The sequence below is a fragment of the Triticum urartu genome, chromosome 3A (genome assembly GCF_056163025.1).
Source record: "Triticum urartu cultivar PI428250 chromosome 3A, HENAU_Tu73, whole genome shotgun sequence".
Taxonomy (NCBI): domain Eukaryota; kingdom Viridiplantae; phylum Streptophyta; class Magnoliopsida; order Poales; family Poaceae; genus Triticum; species Triticum urartu.
In genome coordinates, this window is record NC_141875.1 from 44,915,908 (window position 1) to 44,926,234 (window position 10,327).

Sequence of the window (10,327 nt, forward strand, 5' to 3'; positions counted from 1 at the left end):
TCCTAGATTCTAGATAGAAAACTTTGCCACGCTGCAAAAATTTAAACTTTAAAACATGTTTTATGCAAGAGAAAAAAAATTGTATTTGCACGAATTGCGATGTGTAGAATGGATGGCTAGATAGGGAGGATCTGGGTGCAGGTGTTCTATTTTATGTTTTCGCACTTGTGCGTTGTGTGCCACAACTCCCACCGACTGGAGGGGTTGTTGAGAGAAGCACGCACGGGGATCTTTGGGATGAAATCAGTCTTGTTTGTGTGGCATTCCGTTTCTTTCTCCCGTGCGTGCGGCCGAGCCCTCCGCTCGCGGCCCGTTTGCTTAGTCTCCTCGCATGCATCCTAAGTTCCTAACTGACGGAGCCAACATAACTCGCGCACACAAAGTAGAGAGCCAGAATCAAATATTGTGTTGTACCCAGGAATTGAAGTTTGGGCTGATGTGTTTAGCTCTTTTATATGGATAACGAGAGTAAGATCCTATTTGGGGCAATAAGTCATCTGTGCCTCCTAGGGGGCTTCCATTCTTGAAAATCAGTCCATTAATTTATTTGTTTTGACCCTTCAAATATTCCAACATTCCATGATTATGATATCCATGCTGAAAGGTCGAGCAATTTCTTAAAATTTGAGATGCCACTGAGAGGATAGGAAGGTAGGAGGATTTCCTATGTAGCAAGCTCCTAGTATTTATCCTGTCGTGCAACATGCATTTTTGTCAAAAAGAAGGTTGAAACTCCGGCCTCTGCATCTAAGGATGCACACGGCCATCATGCAACATGCATGAGCCAGCAAAATATTCGGTGTCTTAACTGGCAGGCACTTTTTTAGATCCAATTGAAATGACCTGGAGCATATCCATCTCTCATAAGAGCCTTACGCTTTGTTTGGTTGAGATGAATTTGAAGAAGGTGAGGGGGATTAAAACCCCTAGAAGCCAAAATCCACTCCAATCCCCTTTGAAGGAATGGTCCGAGGACAGTCGATCTCCCATTGCATCATTGCCCCATGAGGAGGAAAACAACAGCAACTCCAAGCATGCTCCCCTGGACGTGCGCCGCGTAGGTTTCCTTGTCGTTTGTTCTAACTTCTTGACCGTAACAATGCACGGCCATGATTTCATAGCCTTTTCACATGTAAGTATATTTTGTAATCAGATATGGCTGCCTTGTCTAGGAACATGAACTCATCTAATGCGCAATCAAGGAGTTATGGCTTCCCTTACCCTGGCCAACGCCCGGGCTTGCCTTCTGCTGCCATGGAAGCCCTGTGAAAGCTCTAGGACACGCGGTAACGCGGGCTCTTGGGGGATAGAGGTGGCCAAATGTCAGAGCTGGCAGGCCTCTATGGTAATTTTTTTAATTGATCCAGATGAAATATGAGGACGTGGCGCGCATCTGTGTGTTAAGTACAAGTGCAGTGTTGTTGTTGTTGCCTTTTGTAAGCGACTTCCTCCGTTCCAAAATGTAAGGTGTATTAGTATGTCAAAAAGTCAAACTTCTTAACTTTGATAAGATTTATAGAGAAATATACCATTATTCATAATATCAAATCAATATCATAAGATTCACCATCAAATGTATTTTCATATTTTATTTATTTAATATGATAGATGTTGATATTTTTTGCTATAAACTTGGTCAAAGTTAAAGAACTTTGACTTTTTAGAAAACTATAACTACTTATAGTTTGGACCGGAGGGAGTATGATTTTTTATTAGCTTTGTTGCGTGAATAGTGCAAAAAGGGCAGGGAACTCCTAGGAATTGGATTTGACTATCTCTATCCCATTTTTCCTCTATTCTTCTTGCCACCGAGTGCACATTAGCTTCCGCCTATCGAAGAATCTCTTCTTTTCTCTACCACCTAAAAGAAACGGAGTGTTTCGTCTCTCATCTTACGTTTCATCGAACCTCTTTGGCCCATCCTGACGTACGATGGTTTCCCACCTCTCTACGGTCTTTGTTTTTTCATTGATTTGTTTGTGTAACTAGAACAATGTTCATGCGTTGCAACGGGATATAAATATTCTACTACATTAGCTTGTGATTTACCTATCAATAATAATGCGATTGTGTAAATAAATGTTCATCAAATTCCGGCCATGAATTTCCTTATATTTTGATTAGAAGTTTGGTAAGTAAATTAAAGTGGAATTGGTTCAGAAGATAAGTAAATTAAGATGATTGATTATCATATACATAGAAGGGTGGACGAAGGGGTGGTGCGAAAAAAGATGAAATGGAAACCTTGCATTCTTTTTAAGTAAGTAGAGATAATTGCTCTTCTTGTTTTTTCGTTCCTTCCCCACGTCGCACTCCTAGGGCTGCGTAGCCGCCTCCTCCTCCATCTGAAATAGAAGGCTCCTCCAGATCCCATCCCCCTCATCCTCAACCCACTACCGTACGCCGACGTACTCGTCCTCAGCCAGCGAGCCGAGGATTGACATGCCATTAGACTAACCACAATGAAGAGTAACATAGACTAGTAACATACACATATCATTAGACTATGTTATTACCTTCATAGTGGGTAGTAACTTAAGTTTGGTAACATGCAAAGATTCATTTATTAGGTTATAGGCTCATATTGCATTGGGACATGTGATGTTACAGTAACTAGCTAAGTTACTACAACTACCTCTCTCCTCATTAACTCATTGCCACATAAGCAAATTTGCTGAGTTGGACTCGATATTACTACTGAAATTACTCCTACTGTGGCTAGTCTTAGGCAAGTATGACCCTCCAACCCTCTGGATTACAGCAAAATAAAATTAGTATTGTCAACTGTCACGGAGACGCCGAACTTTTTTTTAGAACGAAGACGCACGATGCGTCCGGCTTTAAATTAATAAAGCCCACCACAGGCAGCATCCAACAAGTTCAACATAGAACGACAACAGAAAGTAAGTGGCCGAAGCCAATAGTACGAAACATGCAACCGGCCTCAGCCTGATAGGGAAAGACAGCAACAAAAGAACACAAGCAGCCAGTCCAAAATAGCGCCACGAGCAGCATCTTAGTGACAAGCTTCAAACTGAATCGTGCAGATCCGCTCCATGGCCTCCATCATCCGATCTGCATCACGCCGTTTCCCCAACGGTGTCCATGTCTGGAGAAACAAGTGGCATTTGAAAATAATATCAGCAGGATGAATAGGGAACTTGTGTTCGATAGTCATCTTATTACGGGTGGTCCATAATGACCAGCACAACGCCCCTACGCATCGCCACAGCACGCGCCCGAAGCTACCCCTCTGAGCGAGAAGGATCCCACGTAGGTCCGAAGCCGTATGGGGATTCCAGTTCTGCGCAAACGCCTCACGAACGGCACTCCAAGCAAAACGAGCTAGGTGGCAATTGAAGAAAATGTGGTTCGCATCTTCATGCGCTCCACATAACGCGCAAGTCCCATCCGAAGGGCCATGTCTAATGGCAATGTTGTTAGAAGAAGGAAGGCGGTCACAGAATAATTGCCAAAGAAAAACTTTGATCTTCAGGGGAATAGACGCTTTCCATAGCCCCCTAGCTATGTCAAGAGTCGGTCCCTCGGTCAGCTTATTGTAAAGCGACTGGACCGTGAACTTTTCGGAGCTCGAGAGGGACCACGAAACCGTGTCGGCCTCAGGGCATAGAGAAACACCCTGCAAGGCAGTTAGGAGCCCATCCCAACTTGCCCGTTCCTGGGCGAGGAGTGGTCTTTTGAACGATATGGCTGGTGGGTTAGTTTTGAGCGCGTCAGCCACCAAAATGTCAACGTTAGTGGCAAGTTGGTAGATGATAAAGTGGCTACGCCAAAGAGGTTCCGACCCAAGCCAATGATTGAGCCAGAACCTCGTGGAGTTCCCGTTCTTAACGCAGAACTTGGCCCCTAACGTGAAGGCAGGCTTAACAGCCTGAATCCCGTTCCAGAAAGGCGATCCCTTCGCCTTTGAGGTGAGGAAATTCCCATCGGGGAAATATTTGGCGCGAAGGATTTCGGCCAAAGCCCTTGTTCGTTCTGGGAAAGTTTTCAGATCCACTTGACAAGGAGCGCTACATTCATGAGTTTGGAGTTGAGGATCCCAAGGCCACCGAATTTCTTGGGGCGGCAAAGCGCCGCCCACTTGACCAGGTGGTATTTCTTTTTTGTCCCAGTCCCTTCCCAAACGAACTTAGACCTAGGGGTGTCGAGCTTGGCGTGGACTCCATCGGCCAGCAGGAACATGCCCATAGTAAACAGGGGCAGGGAGGACAAATTAGAGTTTGTCAGAATCAGCCTAGCCGCAGAAGATAAAAACCTGCCACGCCAGGGGCTAACCCGGTTCGCCACCTTACCGTATAAGGGTTCCCATTCGAGAATCGAGATGTGTTTGTCCGAAATGGGAAGGCCTAGGTACTTAAATGGAAAACTCCCTAGTTTGTAGTTAAGTAGGTTGGCAATGCGGGAGGCACGGGGATTGTCCATCCCAATGGCAATCACCTCACTCTTCATAAAGTTTATCTTCAGGCCAGAAATGATCTCGAAAGCGAGGAGGATGAGCTTAATCGAGGCTATACTATGGTCCTCGGGCTCGAAGAGCAGCAAAGTGTCGTCCGCATATTGTAAGTGGGTGATCCCTCCGGGGCAAAGGTGTGGCACCACACCTCGAATGTGACCGGCGTTCTTGGCCTTGTTCACCATGGCCGAGAGGGCATCAACAACAAAGTTGAAAATCAAAGGCGAGGAGGGATCTCCTTGTCTGAGACCTCGTTTGTTGTGGAAGAAGTTCCCCACTTCTCCGTTAATCGACACCGCAGTCTGTCCCCCCGAGACAAGTTGCATGATGCGATGAATGAAACCCGACTCGAATCCCTTGCGAGTCAGCACCTTGCAAATGAACTCCCAGTTCACTCGGTCGTAGGCTTTCTCGAAGTCAAGCTTAAAGAGCACGGCGGCTGACGCATGCGCTTAAGCTCGTGAACGATCTCTTGCAATACTACCAGACCTTCTAGGATGTTACGGCCTTTGAGGAAACCCGACTGGCTACGGTCGATTACACGCTGTGCAACCGGGGCAAGTCTCTTAGTGTAAGCCTTGGAGCATAATTTGAAAGGCACGTTAATAAGGGTGATTGGGCGGTATTGCTTAATCGAGTCAGCCCCCTTAACTTTAGGGATGAGGCTGATGACGCCGAAGTTGAGGCACGAGATGTCTACTGTGCCAAGCGCAAACCCGTTGATAATATCGTAGAAAATGTCTTTGAGCGCCGGAAAAAACCGCCGGAAGGACACCGGCCAGCCATCCGGCCCTGGAGCGGTATCGATCTTCATCAAGCCAAGCGCATCGTCGATCTCCCCTGTGGAGCAGGACAAGGCCAGGCCATCATTCTCAACTTGTGACACCCGTGATTCTTCCCCCCAAAAGTCCTCACGGAGGCGTAGGGGCTTCTCTTCCGCTGCTCCGTAGGGGCTTCTCTTCCGCTGTTCCCAACAGGTTAAGGAAGAAATCGTAAATGTGCCACGATATTTCGGCTTGGCTGACCAGTAACCCGTGGTCTGATTGCAATCTCAAGATCGAACATTTCCTTTTTCGGCCGTTGGCGAAGGCGTGAAAATAGCCCGTATTTGCGTCCCCCTTGGTAATCCACTTGACACCACCCCTCCGGCGCCAATATTCCTCCTCTTCCCTGAGGATGGCCAGCACTTGGTTTTCGAGGGCATAACGGTTAGCCCACTCCGCTTCCGAAAAGGATCTAGAGTCAGCTTGGACGTCAAGGGCTTTAATTTCCTCGATAAGAGCTTCCCTAGCTCGTTTAGCGTCACTTCCGTGGTTTGCACCCCACCCTCGGAGGAAACCACGCAGGGCCCCGCCGCCGAAACCCAAGTGTCAAGAGGACCCCTGGAGCGACCAGCCGCAGCCCTAGCTTGCTCCCAACGCGCGAGGAGCAAAGGAATGAACCCCTCTACCTCGAACCACCCTGTTTCGAAGTAGAAACGTGGACTACACTTGATCCTATCCTCCCCAGAGGCCAGGATCAACGGAACATGGTCAGAACCGATGCGTGTTTCAGCAACCAGCGTGCACATGGGGAAGATCACCTCCCAGTCAGCCGTAACGAAAACACGGTCCAGTACGCTCCGAACCGGAGTGAGTTGCTTGTTAGTCCACGTGTATCTAGCCCCTGTCCTAGCAATCTCCCGCAATGCGCAAGCCGCAATGGCATTGTTAAAAAGGGAGACCCTAGGCCAGTCTATGTTGCCATTATTTTTGTCCACGCCCGAGCGAATGAGGTTAAAATCGCCCCCAAGAACAATGCGTATGTTAGTGGCTTGCTTGGCCCCGACCAAGACTTGGATTTCTCCCAGGAAATCAGCCGCGCACGAGTGATCGGCCGAGCCGTAAACACAAACAATCGCCCAGGAAGCGAGAGAGACTCTATGCTTAACCGTGACAGAAATGAAAAATGAACCCACGTCCCAAGTTACAACATCACAAACATCAGAGTTACATCCCAGAAGAAGACCGCCCGAATGGCCAATGGAAGGGACCCAGCCCCACACGAAGCGGTGGAGAGGGTCATAGGCCGCAAGATCACGATACAAAAAGTCCGCTTTGATTGTTTCTTGGAGAGCCACAACGTCAATCCTTTCGCGCGCGATATACTCCCTAGGTTGCGTGTGACGACCCGAGTGCCCGCAACCCCGAATGTTCCAAAAGATGTAACGCATCAAATAATACGGTTGCGAAGGCGAACCCCTCTGGAGGTCACCGGTTTTGCCACACGCTTCTTAGCCTGGGCTCGGCTCGTCGATGGCGCTGCGTCAACCTCCCTGGTTGCGGCAGCCCCCTCCGACAGGACTAGCATGGTGGGAATACCCGCAGTCTCTAGGTCAGCAGAGACCGCCAACGCCGTGGAATCGGCCTCCCTGGCCTTGGTCGCAGCGGCGGCCTCTGCCAAAGCCGCTTGGGCCTCCTCGCGAGCACGGATAAGGGACACAAGCTCCCCACGATCCGCTCCTAATTCGAAACCGCTGTCGTCTAAGATAGAAGCTAGCTGCGGGTCTGTAAACGCGTTCAGAATCTTAAAGGAGGGGGTGGGTTACCTGAAATCTCCAGGTTCTTGTCCGCCAGTCGAAGCTGCTGAAGGAAATATGCCCTAGATGCAATAATAAAGTTATTATATATTTCCTTATATCATGATAAATGTTTATTATTCATGCTAGAATTGTATTAACCGGAAACATAATACATGTGTGAATACATAGACAAACAGAGTGTCACTAGTATGCCTCTACTTGACTAGCTCGTTGATTAAAGATGGTTATGTTTCCTAACCATAGACATGAGTTGTCATTTGATTAACGGGATCACATCATTAGGAGAATGATGTGATTGACTTGACCCATTCCGTTAGCATAGCACTTGATCGTTTAGTTTGTTGCTATTGCTTTCTTCATGACTTATACATGTTCCTATGACTATGAGATTATGCAACTCCCGTTTATCAAAGGAACACTTTGTGTGATACCAAATGTCACAACGTAACTGGGTGATTATAAAGGTGTCTACATGTGTCTCCGAAGTTACTTGTTGGGTTGGCGTATTTCGAGATTAGGATTTGTCACTCCAATTGTCGGAGAGGTATCTCTGGGCCCTCTCGGTAATGCACATCACCTAAAGCCTTGCAAGCATTGCAACTAATGAGTTAGTTGCGAGATGATATATTACGGAACGAGTAAAGATACTTGCCGGTAACGAGATTGAACTAGGTATTGAGATACCGACGAACGAATCTCGGGCAAGTAACATACCGATGACAAAGGGAACAACGTATGTTGTTATGCGGTTTGACCGATAAAGATCTTCGTAGAATATGTAGGAGCCAATATGAGCATCCAGGTTCCGCTATTGGTTATTGACCGGAGACGTGTCTCGGTCATGTCTACATTATTCTCGAAGCCGTAGGGTCCGCACGCTTAAGGTTTCGATGACAGTTATATTATGAGTTTATGATTTTTGATGTACAGAAGGAGTTCGGAGTCCCGGATGAGATCGGGGACATGACAAGGAGTCTCGAAATGGTCGAGACGTAAAGATCGATATATTGGACGACTATATTCGGACTTCGGAAAGGTTCCGAGTGATTCGGGTATTTTCGGGAGTACCGGGGAGTTACGGGAATTCGTATTGGGCCTTAATAGGCCATACAGGAAAGGAGAGAAAGGCCTCAAAGGGTGGCCGCACCCCTCCCCATGGGCTGGTCCGAATTGGACTAGGGAGGGGGGGGGGGCTTCCTTCCTTCTCCTTTTCCCTTCCCTTCCCTTCCCTTCTACTCCTACTACTTGGAAGGGCTCCTAGTTCTACTAGGAAAGGGGAAATCCTACTCCCGGTGGGAGTAGGACTCCCCTAGGGCGCGCCATAGAGAGGGCCGGCTCTCCCCCTCCTCCACTCCTTTATATACGGGGGTAGGGGGCACCCCAAAGACATAACAATTGATTTCTTGATCTCTTAGCCGTGTGCGGTGCCCCTCTCCATCATAATCCACCTCGATCATATCATAGCGGTGCTTAGGCGAAGCCCTGCGTCGGTAGAACATCATCATCGTCACCATGCCGTCATGCTGACGAAACTCTCCCTCAACACTCGGCTGGATCGGTGTTCGAGGGACGTCATCGAGTTGAATGTGTGCAGAACTCGGAGGTGTCGTACGTTCGGTACTTGATCGGTCGGATCGTGAAGACGTACGACTACATCAACCGCGTTGTGCTAACGCTTCCGCTTTCGGTCTACGAGGGTACGTAGAAAACACTCTCCCCTCTTGTTGCTATACATCACCATGATCTTGCATGTGCGTAGGAATTTTTTTGAAATTACTACGTTCCCCAACAGCTGCGCACTCTCCAAGGAAGACAGATCGCCCAGCGCGGCCTTGGCCCAAGCACTTGGAGCGCGCTGAGGGCCCGGAGATGCCCGAGAGCGCCGCGCCTTGGTCGCCGTGCCCGCAGAGCCCAGCGCGGCCTGAAGATCCACACACGCGGGCGCCACAGGCGAAGGGAGCGCCAGCGCATCTTGCTTGACAGGAGGCTTCCGCCCGGCCATCTTCTTAGGGGCATGCCCGGATCCCCCCGAGATGCAATGGCTAGACAACGGGGTGCGAATGGATGGCTCATTGGGCACCACACCCGAGTCCGAGCCGAGCAAACTGGGGGAGGCTGGGGCGACAGCCGCAGCGGCGCGACCAGCAGCATCGGCGCGACCAGCAGCAGGCAGCGACGCCGAGCCCACCAGATTGAAAGCCCCCACCAGCGCGTGGGACGGAGGCGGACTGCTCCCAGCCATGTCCGAGATCGCCAGCGCCCCAGGCACCACGTTCTCCTTCCCTTTGTCGAGCGCAAGTTCTTTGTTACCCAATTGATCCCAGGTCTCCGTGTCAATTGACGTGTCTGGCATGCTATCCTCAGGTTCATCCTCACGCCCGCCATGTCCACATCCATAGCGCGACCCTCGTTACCAGTGTGTTGCCCGCCCTGGGCCCCTGGGTCTATCTGCTGCTGCCCAGCTGTCCCTCCGCTCCCCGGACCAGGCGGTCCAGCACTCTTGTCACCCGGGTGAGAGGGTGTGTTGTTAGGACCAGGCGCCGCCGGCCCGTCTCCAGGGCGCTTTGGGAGCCGCTCCACCTCGACCCGAATGTCGTAACCCTCTTGATTAAACCAAACTTGCACAAAACCATTCATCTTGTCAGGGGCTCTGCAACCAAACTTCATCCTCACCGGTCCCACCCGGATGAGGGATAGCTCGTCCACCACGATAGGTCTGCCCAGCATCTTGAGCCCCTCCATCAGACGGTCAACACGCCGGTGCTTCTTGGGGATGCCATGAAGGCGGAGCCACACCTCTGGCATGGAGAGGGGCACAATCGTCTCATGGATCGAGTCACGAACCAGCACCGTAATGTCGTTGATGGAAAGGAAAAGCTTGCCACTTGACTTGGCCATATGCAATAGATCTGCAGAGGGGAAGACCACCGCAAAGTCGTTGTCGCCAACCTGCGCAATCTGCCAGTCCCAGTCTCCAGCCACCATGTGCTTCAGCTCCTGCTTGAGCGTACGCAACGAAAGCCTCACCGGCTCTGCTGACAGAATGGCACCATTGGCAACTTTACGGTCGTCGCCCTCCGCCATCTCTTCTTCTTCGAACTCCATGCAGAAAAATCCTCGCCCGGAATGGCACTGCCCATGATCTGGAGGTGCGGCTGCTTGCCCCGTGAAGGGCAATAAGCCGAGGCGTGGCCCTCCAGCTTGCAGATCACACAAAGGGGGGGGGAGGTGCATTTGGCCTGGTAGTGCCCGGTCCGGCCGCACTTGAAGCA